The sequence below is a fragment of the Bufo bufo genome, chromosome 5 (genome assembly GCF_905171765.1).
Source record: "Bufo bufo chromosome 5, aBufBuf1.1, whole genome shotgun sequence".
NCBI lineage: Eukaryota > Metazoa > Chordata > Amphibia > Anura > Bufonidae > Bufo > Bufo bufo.
Window position 1 is genome coordinate 194,054,346 of NC_053393.1, and position 23,381 is coordinate 194,077,726.

Consider the following 23,381-nt stretch of genomic DNA (forward strand, 5'->3'; position numbering starts at 1 on the left):
ATTCAGAATGCATTAGGATAATCCTGATCAGGATTCTTCCGGCATAGAGCCCCGACGACGGAACTCTATGCCGGAAGACAATAACGCAGGTGTGAAAGAGCCCTTATCTCTTGTGCTTGTATTTATCTTCTTTGTTTGTGTTTTTATTTTCTCTGTCTATATTTGTCACATCACTTGTGTGTTGGTGTGTTACGTGTAAATCGGTTTTCCTGACATCAGTCTATATTCATGGCACCTTCCTATGTTTTGATTTCCACAGACTGCAATGTAGCCAAACTGAGAATATATGTGTATGAAGAAATAATCGCAGTTGGCTGAATGAGCATTTCTTTATACATTGGTTTATTATGCTAATATTGCAGTTTGGTGTGTGTACTGATATGATAAAACTATAGAGGAGATTTATCGAAACTGGTGTAAAGGAAAACTGACTTAGTTGCCCATACCAACCAATCAGATTCCACCTTTCATTTTTCAAAAAAGCTCTGAAAAATGAAAGGTGGAATCTTATTGGTTTTTATGGCCAGTTTTCCCCAGATGAGGAGATTTATTAAACTGTCTTAGGGTACTTTCACACTAGCGTTTTTCTTTTCCGGTATTGAGTTCCGTCACAGGGGCTCAATACCGGAAAAAACTGATCAGTTTTATCCTAATGCATTCTGAATGGAGAGCATTCCGTTCAGGATGCATCAGTTCAGTCCCTCTTATGTTTTTTGGCCGGAGAAAATACTGCAGCATGCTGCAGTTTTCTCTCCGGCCAAAAATCCTGAACACTTGCCGGATCCGGCATTAATTTTCATTGAAAAGTATTAATGCAGGATCTAGTACTAAGTGTTCTGGAAAACCGGATTCAGTTTCCCGATCTGTGCATGTGCAGACCTTTAAAAATGTTAAAAAAATAAATACCGGATCTGTTTTTCTGGGTGACAACCGGAAAGACGGAGCCGGTATTGCAATGCATTTGTCAGACAGATCCGCATCCGTCTCACAAATGCATCTGTTTGCGTCCAGATTGCCGGATCTAGCAGGCAGTTCCGGCGACGGAACTGCCTGCCGGAATCCTCTGCCGCAACTGTGAAAGTACCCTTAGGGTCCATTCACACGTCCTCAAATGGCTCGGCATCCGTTCTGCAATATCGGGAACGGGTGCGGACACATTCATTCTCAATGGGGCAGGAATGGATGCGGATAGCACACTATGTGCTCTCCGCTTCCGCATTTCCAGAGCGCGGCCCCAAACTTCTGGGCCGCGGCTCCACCAAAAAATAGTCCCATTCTTGTCTGCAATTGCGGACAAGAATAGGCAGTTCTATGGGGGGTGCCGGCCGGGTGTATTGCGGATCCGCAATACACTACGGACATGTGAATGGACCCTAAAAGATAAACTGCCCCATCGACACAGCTTTCATTTTGTATTCAGTGCTTTAAAAGTTAAATCTGCACTGTGAATGGGTGCTATGAGCAACAGACCATTTTTCTTTTAGTTTCATATCTCTGCACCTATTCTATATGGCCAACATGTAATTTTACATATGTATAGTTACATCTTTATATATCTGTGATTTTGGTATATATTGGTTATTATGTCTACCACCCAGTCGATAGCACAAGATTGCTCAGCACTCAATACCAGGTGTGCTGCTGGGATTATCAAAGGCTTGGATGGGCCGAAACGCGTCCTGATTATATTTTTTATTATATGACAGAATAAAAAAGCATTGAAGAACATATATGTGCTGCTGGATTTTTTGGTGCTATATACTGAAGTTTTACGCAGCAGCACACCTGGGATTGAGTGCTGAGCTATCTGTGTTGGTGTACTACACGGTCGAGTCACATTATTATGACCACCAGCTAATATTCAGACAAAGTACCCGCCAAGTGCAGCACAGACAGCAGCTAGACGGGCTGGTAGTGACTCAATAAGGTCCTGGTAGGTTGTCACAGGTATCTGGAGCCATTCTGACTACAGTGCATCCCATAGCTGCTGGAGGGGGTGTGGGGAGGATCCATAGAGTGAACACAATGATCGAGGAGGTCCCAGAGATGTTCAACTGGGTTCAAGTCTGGGAAATTAGTGGGCCAAGGAAGTACTTGGAAATCTTAGTCATACCCTTCCAACCAATGTCAGACATTTCTAGCCGTGTGACATGTCGCATTGTCTTGCTGGAAGATCTGTATGTGATCTAAATGGATGAGTAGGTCCAGAGAATGCCACAAAACGTTCCCCACAGCATAACACTGTCACCACGAGCTTGTCTTCTTCTAGCAATGACTGCAGGGTGTTTATTCTCTGATGTTTCTCGCCTGACACGCCAACATACATCCATTCAATAAAGCAGAAAGTCTTACTCATCAGAGATGGCAACTCAATAAGCGGAGGTCCAATTCCAGTACTACGGAAAAAATGGAAGCCTTTTCTGCCGATGCAACTTTGTAGTTTGGAGTCCCATACACAGTAGAATCCACTGAACTGTTGTCTTAGCTCCCCGTTTTATTTTGGCGTTGAGCTGCTCCACTGTAGCGTATCAGTCCACAGTTGCACACCTTTGTAGTCGACGTTCACCTCTCACATCAGAGGCATGTGGTGCCTTGAAGTTTCCACATCACTTATTCACAATGGTGCCATTTTTCCACTCACGATACACTTTCACCACAGCAGCACACGAACAGTTCACAAACTGTGACGTTTCAGAAATACTGACAACCTTGGCCAGAAAAACAATAATCATCCCATTTTTCAACGATAAATTGCCCCTTTTACCCATGACAGCAACGTGAGATATGTGTGCCTATCACACACCTTATATACCCACCAAAGACTTCCTTCATGAGCTATGCACTGCCGATGTCGAAAGTGGTCATAATAATGTGACTCAACTGTGTAATTCCGTACTGGATACACATGTTCTATGACCAATAGAAAAGTGGTGTGAGGTGTTTATGTCAATTGACATTAAACTTGATGCTGTGTTCCATGTTCTTCTATTTTCACATTTCTTACCAGAGAGAGACCACCAGGGGTGGACTGGGAAATTAAAGTGGCCCAGGAAAAAAATAAAAAGTGGCCCCATGTTGTAGACGGGTCCAAATTGACAGAAGGCAGAGCTAACACAAGTGGGTGGGGCCAATAACACCATAATGCGGCACAAAACACCACTCTAGAATAGCCAAATACCTCAGTGCAACACAATAAACTGACCCAGCAGAATAGAAAACTACACACTGGACTGCTCTACAATTGATGTGATCCTGCCTATGATGTGCAATCATGACTGAACAGCCTGACAGGAAAACGCATCAATGTGTAGTATATGCAAGTGCCAGAACACAGGGTGCAGTGATCCCTCACCCCCCTATGCAGCTCAGCAAGTTGAGGCAAGCAGTTCTGCTCACATTCTAGGACAGGTTGCTGGCAGCCATTTTCAAATAATTCCCGAAGAACCCCTTTAAGGTGAAAATGAATGGCTGCTGAGCTGCAGTACGCATGGTCAATATATAGTGGACAGCTCCTGTTCTGAAATTGTTATGTCTCTGAAGCCAGGGGCTGCTGCAAACAGCTACAGCTAATGAGTGTGGGTGTCAGACCCTACCGAAATATTATATGTGGAAGATAGGCCATCAATATCTAAAAGGTGGAAAACCCCTTTAGTACATACCGTATTTTTCGCCCCATAAGACGCACTTTCCCCCCCCCAAAAGTGGGGGATAAGTGCCCCTGCGTCTTATGGGGCGAATGCTGGCAATTTACATCGCAGTCGAAGATGTATTAGTGAGGAGGGTCTGTAGTAGGCGAGGAGAGCGGCGGGGCCGTGCAGGCACTGCACTCTGGCCCCGCAGCTCAGTATGTACTGTATTATACGTAGTGTTAATCATCAGATCTAAACTGAATAATGATGCGCTCCCCCTGCGTACCGTACTTACCGGTACACACATCACACTCCTGTAGTAAGAACTAGCAGCTAGCAGGCAGGCCGGGCGGCCGTAACTCACGGAGGTCACGTGCCTGCTCCGCCTACTTTATGAATGAAGTAGGCGGAGCAGGCACGTGAGCTCCGTGAGTTACGGCTGCCCGGCCTGCCTGCTAGCTGCTAGTGCTTACTACAGGAGCGTGATGTGTGTACCGGTAAGTACGGTACGCATCATTATTCAGTTTAGATCTGATGATTAACAATATGTACAATACAGTACATACTGAGCTCCGGGGCCAGAGTACAGTGCCTGCACGGCCCCGCCGCTCTCCCCACCTACTACAGTCCCTCCCTAGGAATCTGTGGATGGCATTATGATGGTGGGGGAAGTCTGTGGAGGGCATTATGATGGGGGGATCTGTGGATGGGACTGTTATGGGGGGATCTGTGGATGACACATATAGCAGTGTTATTCACAGATCCACCACCCCATAACAGTGCCATCCACAGATCCCCCCATCATAATGCCATCCACAGATCCCCCCACCATCATAATGCCATCCACAGATCCCCCCCACCATCATAATGCCATCCACAGACCCCCCATCATAATACCATCCACAGCTCCCCCCATAACAGTGCCATCCACAAGATCCCCCACATAACAGTGCCATCCACAAATCCCCCACCCCATAACAGTGCATCATCCACAGATCCCCCATAATAGTGTCATGCACAGACCGCGATTAGTTCAAACCCACCAAAAGCACACTTTTTGGTTAAAATTATTTTTTTCTTATTTTCCTCCTAAAAAACCTAGGTGCGTCTTATGGGCCGGTGCGTCTTATAGGGCGAAAAATACGGTAATGATCAAGTGGGGATCAAAGGAGAAGGAGTTGTGGCCAAAGGTTTTTGAGACAAACTCAAATTTTGGTTTTCACAAACTTTGCTGCTTCAGTTTTTATGGTGACAGTTTGCAATAACTCTAGATTGTTATGAAGAATGATTAGATGAATTGTGATTAATTGCAAAAGTAATTTTTTGCCATAAAAACTATAACTTAATCACAAACGTCCCATTTCCACTGCATTTCAGCACAGCCACAAAATGACCTTCTAACATCATTTCAGTGATATTCTTGTTAGCTGAGGATGAGGATGGTTAAAGGGAACCTGTCACCTAAAAAATGCATATTAAACCGCCAGCAGTACCTTATTGTAGCCTATAGCATGATTATAAAGGTGTCTGTGTCTTTTCTGTGCAATGCAGCAAAAGTCTGTAAAAATACTTTTATTCAACGGGAAATGATAGTCTTGAAGTCAAGGGGGCAGCGGCTTTCTCGCCTGAAGTCAAGCGTACCCCGCCGCCTTTACCTCCCCATAGCGTTTGATTGATAGGATGCCCGATTCATTCACTGCCGGTTGCTTGAATGTAGTCTTGCGCATGCGCGGCCTCGCGAGTGCCTGAGCACTGAGCTTTTGAACAATACCTCATAGCGGGATGGAACAGTGCCCAGGTGCTGGTATTGCAGGGATAGAGTGCACTTGCAAGACTACATTCCAGCGTCCAGTAGTGAAGGAAATCCTATCAAACGCTATGGGGAGGTAAAGGGGGTGGGGCACGCTCGACTTCAGGCGAGAAAGCCGCTACCCCCTTGACTTCAAGACAATCATTTACATAGCGTGGCCAGTTGAATAAAAGTCTTTTTTTTTTTACTTTTGACGCATTGCACAGAAAATACTTTTATAATCATGCTATAGGCTGCAATAAAGTACTGCTGGCGGTTTTATATGCATTTTCTAGGTGACAGGTTCCCTTTAATAAGGACAAGGCAGCTGATATCATTCTGTAATGCTGATTGAATTAGAAAAGCTGACCGGTTGCTTTAAGGTGGGGGGTTCTTGAAATCATTGTCTTCTTCTGTTTATTATGGTTTCCTCCAAGAAAACATGTGCAGTCATCATTGCTTTGCATCAAAAGGGCTTCACAGGCAAGGACATTGCTGCTTGAAAGATTGCACCTACTATTTATCCGATCATCAAGGTCTTCAAGGAGAGAGGTTCCATTGCTGTAAAGAAAGTCCAGCAAGTCCTCCTAAAGAGTCACCACCAGTGCACAGTTTGCTCAGGCAGCAAGCAGATGTGATGTATCTGCATACACAGTGAGGAGAAGGTTTCTGGAGGATAGCTGATGCCAATAAGTAAAGCAAAGAAGTCACTTCTCTCCAAGAAAAACAAATCAAAGACAGACTGACATTCTATAGGCAGTACATGGATTGGACTGCAGAGGACAGGGTTAAAGTTATTTTCTCTGATGAAGATTCCTTCACACTGTTTAGGACATTTCGAAAAATAATTATCCAGAGAAGAAAAGGTAAGTGCTACGAGTCTTGAGTCATGCCAATAGCAAAACATAATGAGACCATTCATGGGTGGGGTTGCTTCTCATCCAAGGGAGTGGGCTCCACCGTGATTTTGGCTCGGTGAACAAAACGATTTGGGTCCATGTCCAGGAAACTCCCCAGATCTCAATCCCATTGTCCTGTGGTCAATCTTCAAAAATTGGATTGACAAACAAAAACAGAAATTGTGATAAACTCCAAGAACTGATGTCACGTATGTTCCCGCGACAGGTGGTAGGAGATCGGTGAGACTGGCAACACTAGGTTTGATCTGACATGTTTTCCGTTTGGATCAAATGACGTCTGTGTTGTTCCTGGTGCTTGCCACACCTTCTTTCCCCAGGTGTGGCTATTATGGTCATTTAACCTTCTCTATTTATTGTTGTTTCTCCCACATGCGGTTAATAGCTTCTGTTGGAGTTGTGGATAGCTGGTGTGTGGATCTCGACTGAGTTCCTGGTGCTGCCATAGCCACTTGAAGTTAAGTGTTTTCTTTCCCTTTTGTATTTTGTTTGGGTTATTTTGTGTGTTGCATTTCCCTATCATTTGTATTAAGGCCTAAAGGAGACTCCATTCTTTTGAAAGAACATGTTGTCTCAGTCCTGAGTTAGGACACTAGGTATTCCGGTGTATGAACTCACCTACCTCTGGGGTCTGTTCATACTGGTAGTTAGTCAGGAGTTTGATTAGGGTTTTACTAGGAGGTGTCTATCTCCTTTCCCTAGTTTCCAGGCCTTATTCCCTTACCCCTTTCCCTCCTATGTTTGGTGTGTTTCCCTACCACACCCGAATGTTACAATTGATTAGGCAAGAATGGGTGGTCATCAGTCAGGATTTGGCCCAGAAGCTGATATCCAAAATGAAAGGCCAAATTGCAGAAGTCCTGAAAAAAGGGTAAATACTGTAAATGTTGAGTCTTTGCATGAAATTGATGTATTTCTCAAGAAAAGTTAAAAATAAACCTATGAAAAGCATATACTGTATTTTTTGCCCTATATCACGCACCAGCCCATAACACACACCTAGGACAATAAGAAAAAAATATTTTTCATTAGACGTCAGACCAGACCACAAATCAGATACCCAATGTTATTAAGACCCTCAATCAGACCTCAGCTGAGACTCCAATGTGAATGACCCCCAATGAGACCTCAGAAAAAAACACTTACCTCTCCTGCTCCTCACCTCCAGTGCTCCTACTGCTTTTCCTGCCGCTGGCTGTACTGTGACCTGATGCGCACAGGTCACAGCACAGCCAAAAGCAGAGGACCTGGAAGCGGTGAGTACAGATCCTTCACCACTTCCCGGCCTCCATAATGGAAGCGCTCATTAGTATTCACCCCATAAGACGCAGGGACATTTTCCCCCACTTTTGGGGGGGGGGGGGGAAATGCGTCTTATGGGCAAAAAATATGGTAAGTACACTTCAGTAAACCATAGAAACTTCTCACAGAAATAGAAAAACACTGAAACAGCACAGTTTGTGAATCTGAGTCACAATGGCTTGGGCTACAACTGCATATTATTCCCTTCTGTTTTCCAAAAATGTATCATGCTTGGTCATCTAAGGCTTCTTTCACACCTGCGTTCGGGTGTCCGCTCGTGAGCTCCGTTTGAAGGGGCTCACAAGCGGCCCTGAACGCAGCCGTCCAGCCCTAATGCATTCTCAGTGGAGGCGGATCCACTGAGAATGCATCCGTCTGGCGGCGTTCAGCCTCCGCTCCGCTCAGCGAGCGGACACCTGAACGCTGCTTGCAGCTTTCGGGTGCCCGCCTGGCCGTGCGGAGGCGAGCGGATCCGTCCAGACTTATAATGGAAGTCAATGGAGACGGATCCGCTTGAAGATGACACCATATGGCTCAATCTTCAAGCGGATCCGTCCCCCATTGACTTTCAATGTAAAGTCTGGACGGATCCGCTCAGGCTACTTTCACACTTAGAAATTTTTCTAAGTTATAATGCAGACGGATCCGTTCTGAACGGATGCAAACGTCTGCATTATCGGAGCGGATCCGTCTGATGAAACATCAGACGGATCCGCTCTGAACGCTAGTGTGAAAGTAGCCTTACTAATTTAAGGTCTATCTCACTAAAACAGAGGTGTTGCATGGTGATGGACCATGTGATGAGCGCAGTGATGTCATCGAAGGTCTTTTAGCCAGGTCCTGAAGAAGGAAGAGGAGATCCGCTACGCGACCAAGTGGATGGGGTGAGTTAAATTTATTATTTTTTAACCCCTCCATCCCTAATTTACTTAGCATTCTGTATTAAGAATGCTACTATTTTCCCTTATAACCATGTTAAAAGGGAAAATAATAAAGATTGGGTCCCCATCCTGATCGTCACCTAGCAACCATGCGTGAAAGTCGCACCACATCCGCACTTGCTTGCGGATGCTTGCGATTTTCACACAGCTCCATTCACTTCTATGGGGCCTGCGTTGCGTGAAAAACGCACAATATAGAGCATGCTGCGATTTTCACGCAACGCACAAGTGATGCGTGAAAATCACCGCTCATGTGCACAGCCCCATAGAAATAAATGGGTCCAGATTCAGTGCGAGTGCAGTGCGTTCACTAATGCATTGCACCCGCGCGGAACACTCGCCCGTGTGAAAGAGGCCTAAGGCTGGGGCCAGAAAGTGATCTTGGCTGCAACACCCATCGTGCAACCAATGACTGCTTTGCAGCTCTGCAGCTACTGAGCTGAATGGGGTTCCGCGCAACTCGCACGGTGCCGTGACCATGACCCTAAAATCACACTAAACCAAGCAGTGTTGGATTTTTTTTTGTGTGATTCCATTCAATTGTGAGACTGCACTGCTACATAGCGATGTCGTGGCCAATATCTCCATTTAGCCCCAGCCTATTAGATATTGGTAATCAGCATTGTAGAGTGGAAATGGCTTCAACTGAATGGCTGACTAATGGATTGCCTGAGTCTACCAGAGCATGAGCTACACTTACAGAGCGGCCTCATGTTATAGCTCATAGAGCGGTGAGTGCAAAGTGGGGGAACCCAACAAGCTATTAAGTCTATTTTCCCTAATAAAACTGATGCAAATAACTCTACAAGATATCTATAGTTTATCATGAACCTATGTACAACATTTGTGAACAAGAACAACCATTTGTAATTTGCTTTTCTCACAAGGGACTTTAAGCGCAGTCCAGGAGCAATCAATCAGTTCGTGATAATGCCAGGTGAGAAGTTCTTGAATTAAATGAGTTTTTTGCCCTCAAGAGCCAAACTGAATTGGTGCATTTTTAGTATTGTTTTTTTTATTTTTATATTTCTTATTGATCCGGGTAGTTCATTCCAGAGAGTGGGAAATGCATGACAGAAGGATCTGGCTTCAAAAGTTTTCTGGTGCATTCTGGGTGTTTATTTAAGAGCCTGCTAATCTGAGGGTATGGCAAGGAGTGTAGGACTGCAGTAGTTCTTTTATGTAGCAAAGCTTTACGTTGTTTATGGCTTTGAAGGTCTGAGCGCTGTTTTAAAAGTTATCCTTCACCTTATGGGCAGCCATTGCAGAGAGCGGAGAATGGGAGCATGCCTGGGCATATTAATCTAGCTGCAGCCTTGTGAACTAGCTGAAGGTGGCGTGTTGCTTTGTCTGGGAGGCCTACGTAAAAGGTATTACAGTAGTCCACCGCAAGGTTATAAAGGTGTGTACCAATGTAGATATAGCTTCCACTTTTCAAGTGGAAGTATGAAGATTTAACCCGTTAGTAACCACCAATATGCCTTCTGACGCCGGTCACTAAAGGGCCTTAGGCTGGGCAGTTGCTTTTTTACGGCGGTCCAGTCTAAGTGCTGCATGGGTCTCCTGTGCAGCCGGGAGCTGGGGCATGGCTCCCTCATGTGAGCACGCTCCTGCTTTAACGGCCCGGAATAGCGCCCACAGCATGTAAGCGGTTACAGAGGGAGCAAAAATCCAGGCCAGGGCCTAGTGAAGACCCCAAGCCTGCCTTCAGAGTTTCCCTGCAGGTTGTGCCTCTCTGGCGCAGCCTGCTGGTGAATGTCAGTAAAACACTAACATAAAATACAATGTATTGCTTTCTCCTGTAACAAAGTTTGATTTTTTTTTTTCTTGCTAATGACTGACTGGTAATTCTTGAGGTGGAGAACTAATAAGGTTTTAAATTCTGGGGACTGATGTTTCCTCCACTGACATTCAACATTCTGACATTTGACCCTTTTTTTAAGCTCCTTGAGGGTGTAGTCAACACACACATACAGGGATACTTATTTCAAGTAGAGATAATCACCCCTGAATATGACAGAAGTCCAAAGATTAACATAGCTTGCTTAACTCATATACTAGAAGAAAACTCAGCATAATTTACCCATAAGCAGCTAAGCTCATCATTCTTCCCTGTCATGAAACTAGGGCATATGTCATCTGAATGTATCAACCTAGATATGATTCACAGTCCTTTTCATCATAAAACTGATTAATCAACTGTCTCTTGTAATCATTCACACCTTTCACGTCTCCATAGCTATATATGTAAGGAGGGTAAATGATATACTGCGCATTATTGCAGCACCTGGCTGTGACTGTATCCCTTTACTAATGGTTGACCGTTTCTTCAGATTGATTACATTACTCTAGTTTATCTCTGTTTGCCTTATATACATGCATCATGTCTAAGTTAAAATGTATATACTGTGTATATTTGATGCTCTTGTTTTGCAGGATGTCACTGCCACCTTGGGCTGTTTCTTTTTTTTATTTACATTATTTTAAAAGATTTTTCATTAGTCCCATTAGAAGACTTTTACCCATTCTTTTATTTTAAAAGGGTTTCCCAAGACTTTTAACTGATGACCTATCCTTTGGATATCATGTTCATTGATCACATTGCCTAGGTACAGATCATTCCCATTGAATGGGGCTCAGCTGCAATGCCAAGCACAGCCTCTATACAATGTACGGCGCTGTGCTTGGTGAGCTGTGAAGTGGCCATGGCACTCACAGGAGTGCTGGTTCCTTCATAAAACAGTTGATCGGCGGAGGTCCCGGGTGTCGGAACCCACCAATCAGAGGATAAGTCATCACTCAAAAAGTGTTGGAAATCCCCTTTAACCACCTGCCATCTGGGCCATTTGCCCCCTTCCTGACCAGGCCTAATTTTGCAAAACTGACATATCTCACTTTATGTGGTAATAACTTTGGAACGCCTTTATTTATCCAAGTCATTCAGAGATTGTTTTCTCGTGACACATTGTACTTCATGATAGTCATAAATTTGAGTCAAAATATTTCACCTTTATTTATGAAAAAAATCCCAAATTTACCCAAAAATTTGAAAAATTTGCAATTTTCTAAATTTCAATTTCTCTGCTTTTAAAACAGAAAGTGATACCTAGTGATAATATTTATTATTTAACATTCCCCATATGTCTACTTTATGTTGGCATCATTTTGGAAATGTCATTTTATTTTTTTAGGACGTTAGAAGGCTTAGAAGTTTAGAAGCAATTCTTCAAATTTTTAAGAAAATTGCCAAAACCCACTTTTTAAGGACCAGTTCAGGTCTGAAGTCACTTTGTGGGGCCTACATAGTGGATACCCCCATAAATGACCCCATTGTAGAAACTACACCCCTCAAGGTATTCAAAACCGATTTTACAAACTTTGTTAACCCTTTAGGCGTTCCACAAGAATTAAAGGAAAATGGAGATCAAATTTTTTAATTTCACTTTTTTGGCAGATTTTCCATTTTAATCAATTTTTTTCTTTAACACATCGATGGTTAACAGCCAAACAAAACACAATATTTATTACCCAGATTCTGCGGTTTACAGAAACACCCCACATGTGGTCATAAACTGCTGTATGGGCACACGGCAGGGCGCAGAAGAAAAGGAACTCCACATGGTTTTTAGATGCCATGTCCCATTTGAAGCCCCCTGATGCACCCTTACAGTAGAAACTCCCAAGAAGTGACCCCATTTTGGAAACTAGGGGATAAGGTGCCAGTTTTATTAGTACTATTTTTGGGTACATATGATTTTTTGATCATTCATTATAACACTTTATGGGGCAAGGTGACCAAAAAATTGGTTGTTTTAGCACAGTTTCTATTTATTTATTTTTACAGCGTTCACCTGAGGGGTTCAGTCAAGTGACATTTTTATAGAGCAGATTGTTACGGACGTGGCGATCCCTAATATGTATACTTTTTCTCATTTATTAAAGTTTTACACAATAATAGCATTTTTGAAACAAAAAACTTATGTTTTAATGTGTCCATGTTCTGAGAGCTATAGTTTTTTTTATTTTTTGAGAGATTTTCTTATGTAGGGGCTCATTTTTTGCGGGATGAGGTGACGGTTTTATTGGTACTATTTTGTGGGACATACGCGTTTTTGATCACTTGGTGTTGCACCTTTTGTGATGCAAGGTGACAAAAATTGCTTGTTTTGACAGTTTTTTTTTTTACGGTGTTCACCCGAGGGGTTAGGTCATGTGATATTTTTATAGAGCTGGTTTTTACGGACGCGGCAATACCTAATATGTATACTTTTTTTTATTTGTTTCACTTTAACACAATAATAGCATTTTTGAAACCAAAAAAATGATGTTTTAGTGTCTCCATGTTCTAAGAGCTATAGTTTTTTTTATTTTTTGAGAGATTTTTGTATGTAGGGGCTCATTTTTTGCGGGATGAGGTGACGGTTTTATTGGTACTATTTTGTGGGACATACGCGTTTTTGATCACTTGGTGTTGCACCTTTTGTGATGCAAGGTGACAAAAATTGCTTGTTTTGACACAGTTTTTTTTTTTTTTTTTTACGGTTTTCACCCGAGTGGTTAGGTCATGTGATATTTTTATAGAGCTGGTTTTTACGGACGCGGCAATACCTAATATGTATACTTATTTTTATTTTTTCTATTTTTAACTTTTTTTTTTCATTCCTTACTTGGGGACTTTTTTTTCTTTTTACATGTGAAACTTTTTAAAAAAATTTTATTTTCAACCTTTTATTTTTTATTTTTTTATTTTACACTTTTCGTCCCCCATAAGGTCATACAAGACCTCTGGGGGACATTTACTTCACTTTTTTTTTCACTGTTGATTTCTCCTGTAACTGGGGCTGACATAGTAGCCCCAGTTACAGGACAAATGCACCCCTAGAGAGGCTGTACAGCAGCAATCCAGCGCTGTACAGCCTCAGAGCAGGGCTGATCGAAGTCTCTGAGAGACCTCATACAGCTCCTGCACTCTCCGGTCACGGTGGTCACATGACCGCCGGGCTGGAACAGAAAGCGCATCTACAAGGCAGGGACACCTGGGAACTGTCCCTGCCTTCTCTAAGGGTTGCCCTGCTGTCACTGACAGCGGGCAACCCGATCAGCAGCTGCACGATTAGCGTGCAGCTGCTATTTCTGAAAGGACGTTCTAAAACGTGCTTTCAGAAATAGACGTCCACCCATAGGACGTTTATATCCTATGGGCGGACGTAAAGCGGTTAAACATAAAGAGGCTGTCCACTGCACAAAAATATTTTCCTAAAAGGCTTGAGTGCATTGTTTTAAAATAACATAAATTCACCCATTTAAAGGGGTATTCCGGTTATAACAAGTTATCCCCTATCCACAGGATAACGGAATAACTATCAGATTGTGTATATGTATAAAAAGGAAAGAAAAAAGGGGGATGCGGTTATTAAACACTACCTAAGTACAAAGTATACAACAGGTGGAAAAGAACCAGAGGTGCCAGAGATGATGGACAAAGAAGTTAATAGTAAAAATGATAGTAATCTTCTAGAAAATTATAATAATAGAGAAGGCAGCTCAGATCAGTGTTAGCAAAGCTACACACTTAATAATCAAGTGAAGAGATAGATAAAGGATGGGCCGTGAGCGCCTGAAACGTCAAAGAAGGATGTCTCAAGACGGCCCTGACCTCACCTGAAAATAAGGACAAAAACTAATTTCAGCGCCACTCTCAGCAATAAAAAATATTAGTGGCCCATAGGCGAGCCTCAGGGTGAATATTAACTCCTAAGTGGATACCAATATATTAGCGTACTCTATGTACTATATATTAGCGGTATTTTAGGAGAAGACATATAACAAGAAAGTAAAGTATACCCTGAATCACGTGTTGAATTAAAATATACACTCATTAAGTGGTAAATTGAAATAGAATTAAAATCAAGGTTAAGAAAAAACACCCTGATGCACTCACTTCACAGGGGGTGTGCCACCAGGATAAAGCTCAAGACACCTGGAGCAGAACCCGCCAGTTAGGATCGCCTGTAGTGTGTAGAAGATATGACGTACCAAGATGGAAACATACGGCACGCGGGACAGCGATTCTTCATCAATCTTTTTTTAGGAGTTAATATTCACCCTGAGGCTCGCCTATGGGCCACTAATATTATTTATTGCTGAGAGTGGCGCTGAAATTTGTTCGTTTGTCCTCTGTTTATTTTTAGGTGAGGGCAGGGCCGTCTTGAGACGTCCTTCTTTGACGTTTCAGGCGCTCACGGCCCATCCTTTATCTATCTCTTCACTTAACTATCAGATTGGTGGGGATCCTACTGCTGGGACCCACACCGTTCACGAGAACAGGGGCCCCCTGAAATGTATGAAGGGGCTGGTCAGAAAAGCACGCAGCGCCACCTAGGGTAGGGCTACAGAGCGACATGTCGCACATCATTTTTTGTAATGATAATCAATGATGTCCCAATGCGGATTTTTTTGCGACTGTCATGTAGCAGTTCCAGCTTGTTGCATTACGACAACATTGACTATTTAAAAAAAAATGTTGCACAACTTTTCAGCTGCGTAGTTATACTCTTTGCTGTAGTGTGACACGTCACTGTGTAACCCTAGCCTAACTGGAGCCCTGCAGACTCCTCAAACAGCTGATCAGCAGGGGTGCCAGGAGTCGGACCCCCACCTATCTGATATTAATCACCTATCCTGAGGATAGGTCAGCAATATTCTAATCTCGGAAAACACCTTTATAGGGTTCATGCACACAAACGTATATTTTTTGTCTGTGTCCATTCCAATTTTTTTGCGACCGGTATGCAGAATCATTCATTTCAATGGTGCCGCAAAAAAAGGAATAGACTCCATGTGCATTCCACATCCATATGTCCACAAGTCTGTTACACAAAAAAATAGAACATGTCCTATTCTTGTCCATTTTACGGACAAGGACAGGCATTGTTACAATGGATCCGGGAAAAAAAACGGATGTAATACGGATATCACACGGATGTCAGCTGTTTTTTTGGCGGATGCATGTTTTGCAGGCCGCAAAATACATACGGTTGTGTGCAGAAGTCCTTAACTATGATTTTCCTTACAGCCGGTTCAGACCTGAGTGTTTTACAGCGCGTTCTTACGCGCTGTAAAACGCTCAACAAGGAGAAACCAATGCTTCCCTATAGGGTCGTCTTTAATATTGATTGGACCCTGGGCAAGAATTTACTTGGGGCCCCCTGGATCCCGCCTTCACACACCCTAGCATGCAATCACGCCCTCCACCACAACACACAGTGAATGGGTCCGCATCCGAGCCGCCAAAACGGCGGCTCAGATGCGGACCCAAACAACGGCCGTGTGCATGAGGCCTAAGCACATGCAGTCTCAGGAGTGGTCCACACCACACCCTTGCCTTGCAGCCTCACAGGACCAGTATCTGCACATGTTTATATGGCATAAATGGGATGCAGATCACACATGACATAGGTCTTTACCAGGCTGCAGGCCAGCAGACACATTATTATTGCCACATGTGTCACATGCCACTACTGACTGTACAGCCATTCAGAGTTCACACAGTTCCACTTCCTTCAGAAAAGCGAGCCTGCCGTGCACTCCAGCCACTTACAGATAGAGGCAGTGGTGTTGCTATGGCTGATGTCACCCTTTGCTCAGGGGGGGCCTTGCACATAGAACAAGACTCTTAGGGCCAGATTTATCATTAGCTCAGGTCAGAATAATGGAGTGAAAAAGTCCCAAAGGCTAAAAATGTGCACAAATTTGCGACTTTTTTCTGCTCTGCACTATGCTCGCCAGTATTCTGAAAGTGGGCGTGTTTTCTTATGTAAATGAATCTCTAGACAGATTTACTATTGGGACTATTTAAAAAAGTCGCAAAAAAGTCGCAATTTCCCTCCAGTGAGGACCATGCTTATCTTATGAGACTTTTTAATAGAACATGCGACTTTTTCATAAAAACGTGCAACTTTTTCGTAAAGATGTGCGACTTTTGTAAAGCTGCTTACTGACGGATAAACTGCTACCGTCAAACCACATTTATTACAGTCTTAAAGGGCCGATCATAAATCTGACTTGGCTAAAACTGACTTTAGCCATATGTTAAAGTGGAGTGAGCTGTCAGAGTCATGATAAATCTGGCCCTTAGTCTATGTGCAGATATCTGATTGGAGCTGACTTAGTGACTTCTATTTTTCTCTTTTGCACATAAACGGTTAAACTATATTCCTTAGTAAAAATGACCAGTCCACACCACACCATGAGGGGCCCCCTGAGCAAAGATTAGTAAATGTGGCCGGCCGGCCGGCTGGCCCCAGTTCAGCAGAGAGAACCCAACCCCTTATGTCCTCTTACTGGTGGATTATTAGAGAGACGAGAGACATAAGGGATTCTCTCGGTCTGTCTGCTGAACTGTGGCCTGGGGCCACCACCGGCCACATTTACTAATCTTTGCTCAGGGGGGCCCTCATGGTGTGGTGTGGACTGGTCATTTTTACTAAGGAATATAGTTTAACCGTTTATGTGCAAAAGAGAAAAAAAGAGGTCACTAAGTCAGCTCCAATCAGATATCTGCACATAGACCCAGAGTCTTGGTGTATGTGCAGATATCTGATTGGAGCTGACTTCTTATTTTCTCTTTTGCACATAAATGGTTAAACTATATTCCTTGGTGAAAATGACCAGTCCACACCACACCATGAGGGCCCCCCAGAGCGAAGATTAGTAAATGTGGCAGGTGGTGGCCCCAGTTCAGCAGCAGAGTCAGACAGAGAGAAGAACCCAACCCGACCCCTTATGTCTCCTGGGGCCGTCTGTCTCTATAATAATCCCTTATCCCCCACTAGTTTATGAATGGTCAGATCTGGGGTTAATTATTAAATCAGATTCGGTGACCTGACCGGTTTCTTCTAATATAAAATAAAGTCAATATATACAATGCTCAAAATAAAGGGAACACTTCAAGTCAATCACACTTCTGTGAAATCAAACTGTCCACTTAGGAAGCAACACTGAGTGACAATCAATTTCACATGCTGTTGTGCAAATGGGATAGACAACAGGTGGAAATTATAGGCAATTAGCAAGACACCCCCAATAAAGGAGTGGTTCTGCAGGTGGTGACCACAGACCACTTCTCAGTTCCTATGCTTCCTGGCTGATGTTTTGGTCACTTTTGAATGCTGGCGGTGCTTTCACTCTAGTGGTAGCATGAGACGGAGTCTACAACCCACACAAGTGGCTCAGGTAGAGCTGTGGCAAGAAGGTTTGCTGTGTCTGTCAGCGTAGTGTCCAGAGCATGGAGGCGCTACCATGAGACAGGCCAGTACATCAGGAGACGTGGAGGAGGCCGTGGGAGGGCAACAACCCAGCAGCAGGACCGCTACCTCCGCCTTTGTGCAGGGAGGAACAGGAGGAGCAGTGGCAGAGCCCTGCAAAATGACCTCCAGCAGACCACAAATGTGCATGTGTCTGCTCAAACGATCAGAAACAGACTCCATGAGGGTGATATGAGGGCCCGACGTCCACAGGTGGGGGTTGTGCTTACAGCCCAACACAGTGCAGGACGTTTGGCATTTGCCAGAGAACACCAAGATTGGCAAATTCGCCACTGGCGCCCTGTGCTCTTCACAGATGAAAGCAGGTTCACACTGAGCACATGTGACAGACGTGACAGAGTCTGGAGACGCCGTGGAGAACGGTCTGCTGCCTGCAACATCCTCCAGCATGACCGGTTTGGCATTGGGTCAGTAATGGTGTGGGGTGGCATTTCTTTGGAGGGCCGCACAGCCCTCCATGTGCTCGCCAGAGGTAGCCTGACTGCCATTAGGTACTGAGATGAGATCCTCAGACCCCTTGTGAGACCATATGCTGGTGCGGTTGGCCCTGGGTTCCTCCTAATGCAAGACAATGCTAGACCTCATGTGGCTGGAGTGTGTCAGCAGTTCCTGAAAGACGAAGGCATTGATGCTATGGTCTGGCCCGCCCGTTCCCCAGACCTGAATCCAATTGAGCACATCTGGGACATCATGTCTTGCTCTATCCACCAACGTCACGTTGCACCACAGACTGTCCAGGAGTTGGCAGATGCTTTAGTCCAGGTCTGGGAGGAGATCCCTCAGGAGACCGTTCGCCACCTCATCAGGAGCATGCACAGGCGTTGTAGGGAGGTAAAACAGGCACGTGGAGGCCACACACACTACTGAGCCTCATTTTGACTTGTTTTAAGGACATTACATGAAGGTTGGATCAGCCTGTAGTGTGTTTTTCCACTTTAATTTTGAGTGTGACTCCAAATCCAGACCTCCATGGGTTGAAAAATTTGATTTCCATTTTTTTATTTTTGTGTGATTTTGTTGTCAGCACATTCAACTATGTAAAGAACAAAGTATTTCAGAAGAATATTTAATTAAATCAGATCTAGGATGTGTTATTTTTGTATTCCCTTTATTTTTTTGAGCAGTGTATATGCGCAGCAGTTGCTTTACCTTACCTCCTCAGTCCTCCCCTCCTGGCGCGGCAGTGGCAGGTCTGGCTGGCTGACTGTAGCTTAAAGAGGACCTTTCACTAGAATAAAACATCTAAACTAACTATACAGACATGTAGAGCGGCGCCCAGGGATCTCCCTGCACTTACTGTTATACCTGGGCGCCGCTCTGTTCTCCCGGTATAGGCTCCGGTATCTTCATAGTTAGGCTCCACCCAGTTGAGCCTGCCGGCGTCTCATTCTCCCATGCTGTAGCGCTGGCCAATCGCAGCGCTCAGCTCATAGCCTGAGAGGCTTTTTTTTCTCTCAGGCTATGAGCTGAGCGCTGCGATTGGCCAGTGCTACAGCATGGGAGAATGAGACGCCGGCAGGTTCCCCTGGGTGGAGCCTAACTATGAAGATACCGGAGCCTATACCGGGAGAACGGAGCGGCGCCCGGGGATAATAGTAAGTGCAGGGGATCCCTGGGCGCTGCTTTCCATGTCTGTATAGTTAGTTTAGATGTTTTATTCTAGTGAAAGGTCCTCTTTAAGGTACTACTACTATTAGGTCAGGTGACGTGAGTGAGTCACTGGTCTGGTTCTTGTCTGGTCACGTGAGGCCGTGACTCACCACCGCCACCCAATCCCTTTAGCTCCAGACCGGAGGCGGGGACTTAGTCCCTGCTGCTGGCTGCTCCGCCGTGGCGCCACTCACCAGGCTGAGGTGAGTCACACACCCCCTTTTACCACGTGACGGGCGCCGAAGTGCTTCGCTTGTAAGTTCAAGTTGTTCTAGTGAAGACTGCTGCGCTGCGCCTGCACTGCTGCATAGACAGTCAGAGTCAGTGGTTGGGAGTCGCGAGGGCCTCCAGGAGCAACTGGGCCCGGGGCAGCTGCCCCTTTTGCCCTGCGGCAAAGACGGCCCTGCTTCCCTATCGGCGTGGTTCTCACCTGGGCGTTTTACAGCGCGTACGATCGTGCTGTAAAACGCCCGACGCCCCAAGAAGTTCAGGAGCTTCTTTGGGGCGTAGTGTCGCGCGTTCCCGTACATAGACTTCCGGGAACGCGCGACACTGGGCGTTCACTTGTCTCTGTATGCGCGATTGTAAACGCCCGTACAGTCGCGCATACAGAACGTACGTTCAGAACGCTCTGGTGTGAACCCAGCGTTACTGCCAGCAAGACGCTCTGATTCCAAAAGGCCGCTGATGGAGGGGTATATGAACAGAACCATCCATCGGCGACTTCCATTGGCTTACAAGCGCATGGCATTAGAAATTAGCACATGCTTGGAGGCTGCTGATGGACAAAAATAATCCTCAGGTTTTACATGTCAATTTATGCTAAAGATTTCACCCTTTCGCAAAGCACAGTATAAAATCCGCAGCAAAATAGTGACAAATCCACATGTAATGCCTCATTCACACGTCAGTATTCGGTCAGTGATTTCCATCAGTGATTGTGAGTCAATAACCAGGAGTGAGGTATAAGGGAAAGATCTGTACCTGGCTTTAGCTCAAAATCACTGACCGAACACTAGGGGAGATTTATCAGATCTGGTGTAAAGTAGAACTGACTTAGTTGCCCATAACAACCAATCAGATTCCATCTTTCATTTTCCAAAGGAGCTCTGAATAATTAAACCTGGAATCTGATTGGTTGCTATGGGCAACTAAATCAGTTTTCCTTTACACCAGTTTTGATAAATCTTCCCCACTGACTGTGTGAATAAGGGCTCATGTACACGACCATCGTCTGTTTTGCGAATCGGCAAAGCACAGATACCGGCCGTGTGGGTTCCACATTTTGTGGAATTGAGCATCCGGCCTATAATAGAACAGTCCTATAATTGTGCGTAATGTGGACAAGAATAGGACATGTGTGATTTTGCGGGCCATGGAACATACGGATGCGGACAGCAAATGGTTGGCTGTCCGCATCTTTTGCGCCCCTGTTGAAGTAAATGGGTTCGCATCTGATCTGCAAGAAATGTGAATCGGATGCGGACAAAAAATAAGTCTGTGTACATGAGCCCGAAGGGCGCTTTCACACAAGCGGGTAATCTGCTGTGTGAAAGAGAGCCAAGCGGACAGCAGAGACACGGAGCAGTAACATGATTGATAATTCTCTTTGCCTCTCTGTGATCTTTTTACTACAAAATCACAGTGAGATAAAGTTGTCACCGTGATTTTGTAGTAAAAAGGTCACAGAGAGGCAAAGAGAATTATCAATCCTGTTACTGCTCCGTGTCTCTGCTGTCCGGAGCGGGGCTTGGCCCTCTTTCACACAGCAGATTACCCGCACGGCATCCGCTCGTGTGAAAGAGCCCTAAGGCATAACTCTGTAGCAAAATCCATGGTTTGATGCAAATTACATGCCATGTGGACATACCACAAAGGGTATTTTAGGCCTCTTTCACACTTGCGTTGTCCGGATCCGGCGTGTACTCCACTTGCCGGAATTACACGCCGGATCCGGAAAAACGCAAGTGTACTGAAAGCATTTGAAGACGGAACCGTCTTCCAAATGCGTTCAGTGTTACTATGGCACCCAGGACGCTATTAAAGTCCTGGTTGCCATAGTAGGAGCGGGGAGCGGAGGAGCAGTATACTTACAGTCCGTGCGGCTCCCGGGGCGCTCCAGAATGACGTCAGAGCGCCCCATGCGCATGGATGACGTGATCCATGTGATCACATGATCCATGCGCTTGGGGCGCCCTGACGTCACTCTGGAGCGCCCGGGGAGCCGCACGGACGGTAAGTATACTGCTCCCCCGCTCCCCGCTACACTTTACCATGGCTGCCAGGACTTTAGCGTCTTGGCAGCCATGGTAACCATTCAGAAAAAGCTAAATGTCGGCTCCGGCAATGCGCCGAAACGACGTTTAGCTTAAGGCCGGATCCGGATCAATGCCTTTCAATGGGCATTAATTCCGGATCCGGCCTTGCGGCAAGTGTTCCGGATTTTTGGCCGGAGCAAAAAGCGCAGCATGCTGCAGTATTTTCTCCGGCCAAAAAACGTTCCGTTCCGGAACTGAAGACATCCTGATGCATCCTGAACGGATTTCTCTCCATTCAGAATGCATTAGGATAATCCTGATCAGGATTCTTCCGGCATAGAGCCCCGACGACGGAACTCTATGCCGGAAGACAAGAACGCAAGTGTGAAAGAGCCCTTAGTTCTTTTTTTCTGTATTTTTGCTTGGAATCAATCTGGAATTATCAAGTACACTACAAACAGTGCCTTTTTGTTGCATTTTGACTGTTTTTGCCATTTTTTTTATACCCTAGGTATTGCTTTATCAAGTGTTTTTCAGTACATTGAGAGCGTCACAGTTAGGGAGAAAAAAAAAAACTCACCTCCCTGGCTGTGACGCTCTGCGCTGCGATTGGACAGCACTGCAGCCAGGGAGAAGGAGACGCTTGCGGAGAAAGACTCAGTCTCCTCCTCATCGCTCCGATGCTCAGTATTAGCATACTGAGCGGGTGAAATCCGGCGGGGCACAGCGGGCGAACGGAGCGGCACCCACAAATAGTAAGTGCAGTTAGATCCCTGCACTATGCCCTACATATCCTGATACTTAGTTTATAATGTTTGGACCCATGAAAGGACCTCTTTAAAGTGAATGGGTCCGCATCTGAGCCGCAAAAAATGCGGCTCAGATGTGGACCCAAACAATGGTCGTGTGCATGTAGCCTTAGGCTTCTTTCACATGAGTGTGACGGATTGGCTCTGGATGCGTTCAGTGAAACTCGCACCATTTTGCAAGCAAGTTCAGTCAGTTTTGTCTACTATTGCGTTCAGCAAAATGTGTGGCAGAAAATCTGTCTTGCCTGACTGTTCACATGGCGGATTTTGACTATGTCAAAATCCACCACGTCCCGCGGCAGATACCACTGCAGTGTTTGGTTTTTCCATTTCAATTCTGCAGATCAGCTCGCGGTTTAGCCCCATTCAATAAGACTAGACTGCGAGCAGGCTCCCGCCGTGGCTTCCCTTGGAGTCTGCGTGGTCTGGAAAACCTCATATATATATAATCCACATGAATGGCGGCTTGAACTACCTTTGAAAGTAGTGGGAAGCAGCTTCAGTGTGGTTAATGTGCGATTTTCAGCTTCCGTGCTGAAATCTGTGGCAAAACACAGCCTCAATAAGAGCCCGTTCACACGTGTGCGCGGACAGAGGCCTCTCGCGCTCTCGCGCTTTAGCCCCATTTAATGGCACAAGCAAATTCACAACATCCAAAGTGAAACACCACGTTTTCACGGTCAAAATCCACAGATGTTTTCTGGAAAAATGCAGCGTAAGGCCTCATGCCCACGTCCGTGTTTCACAGACAGTACACGTC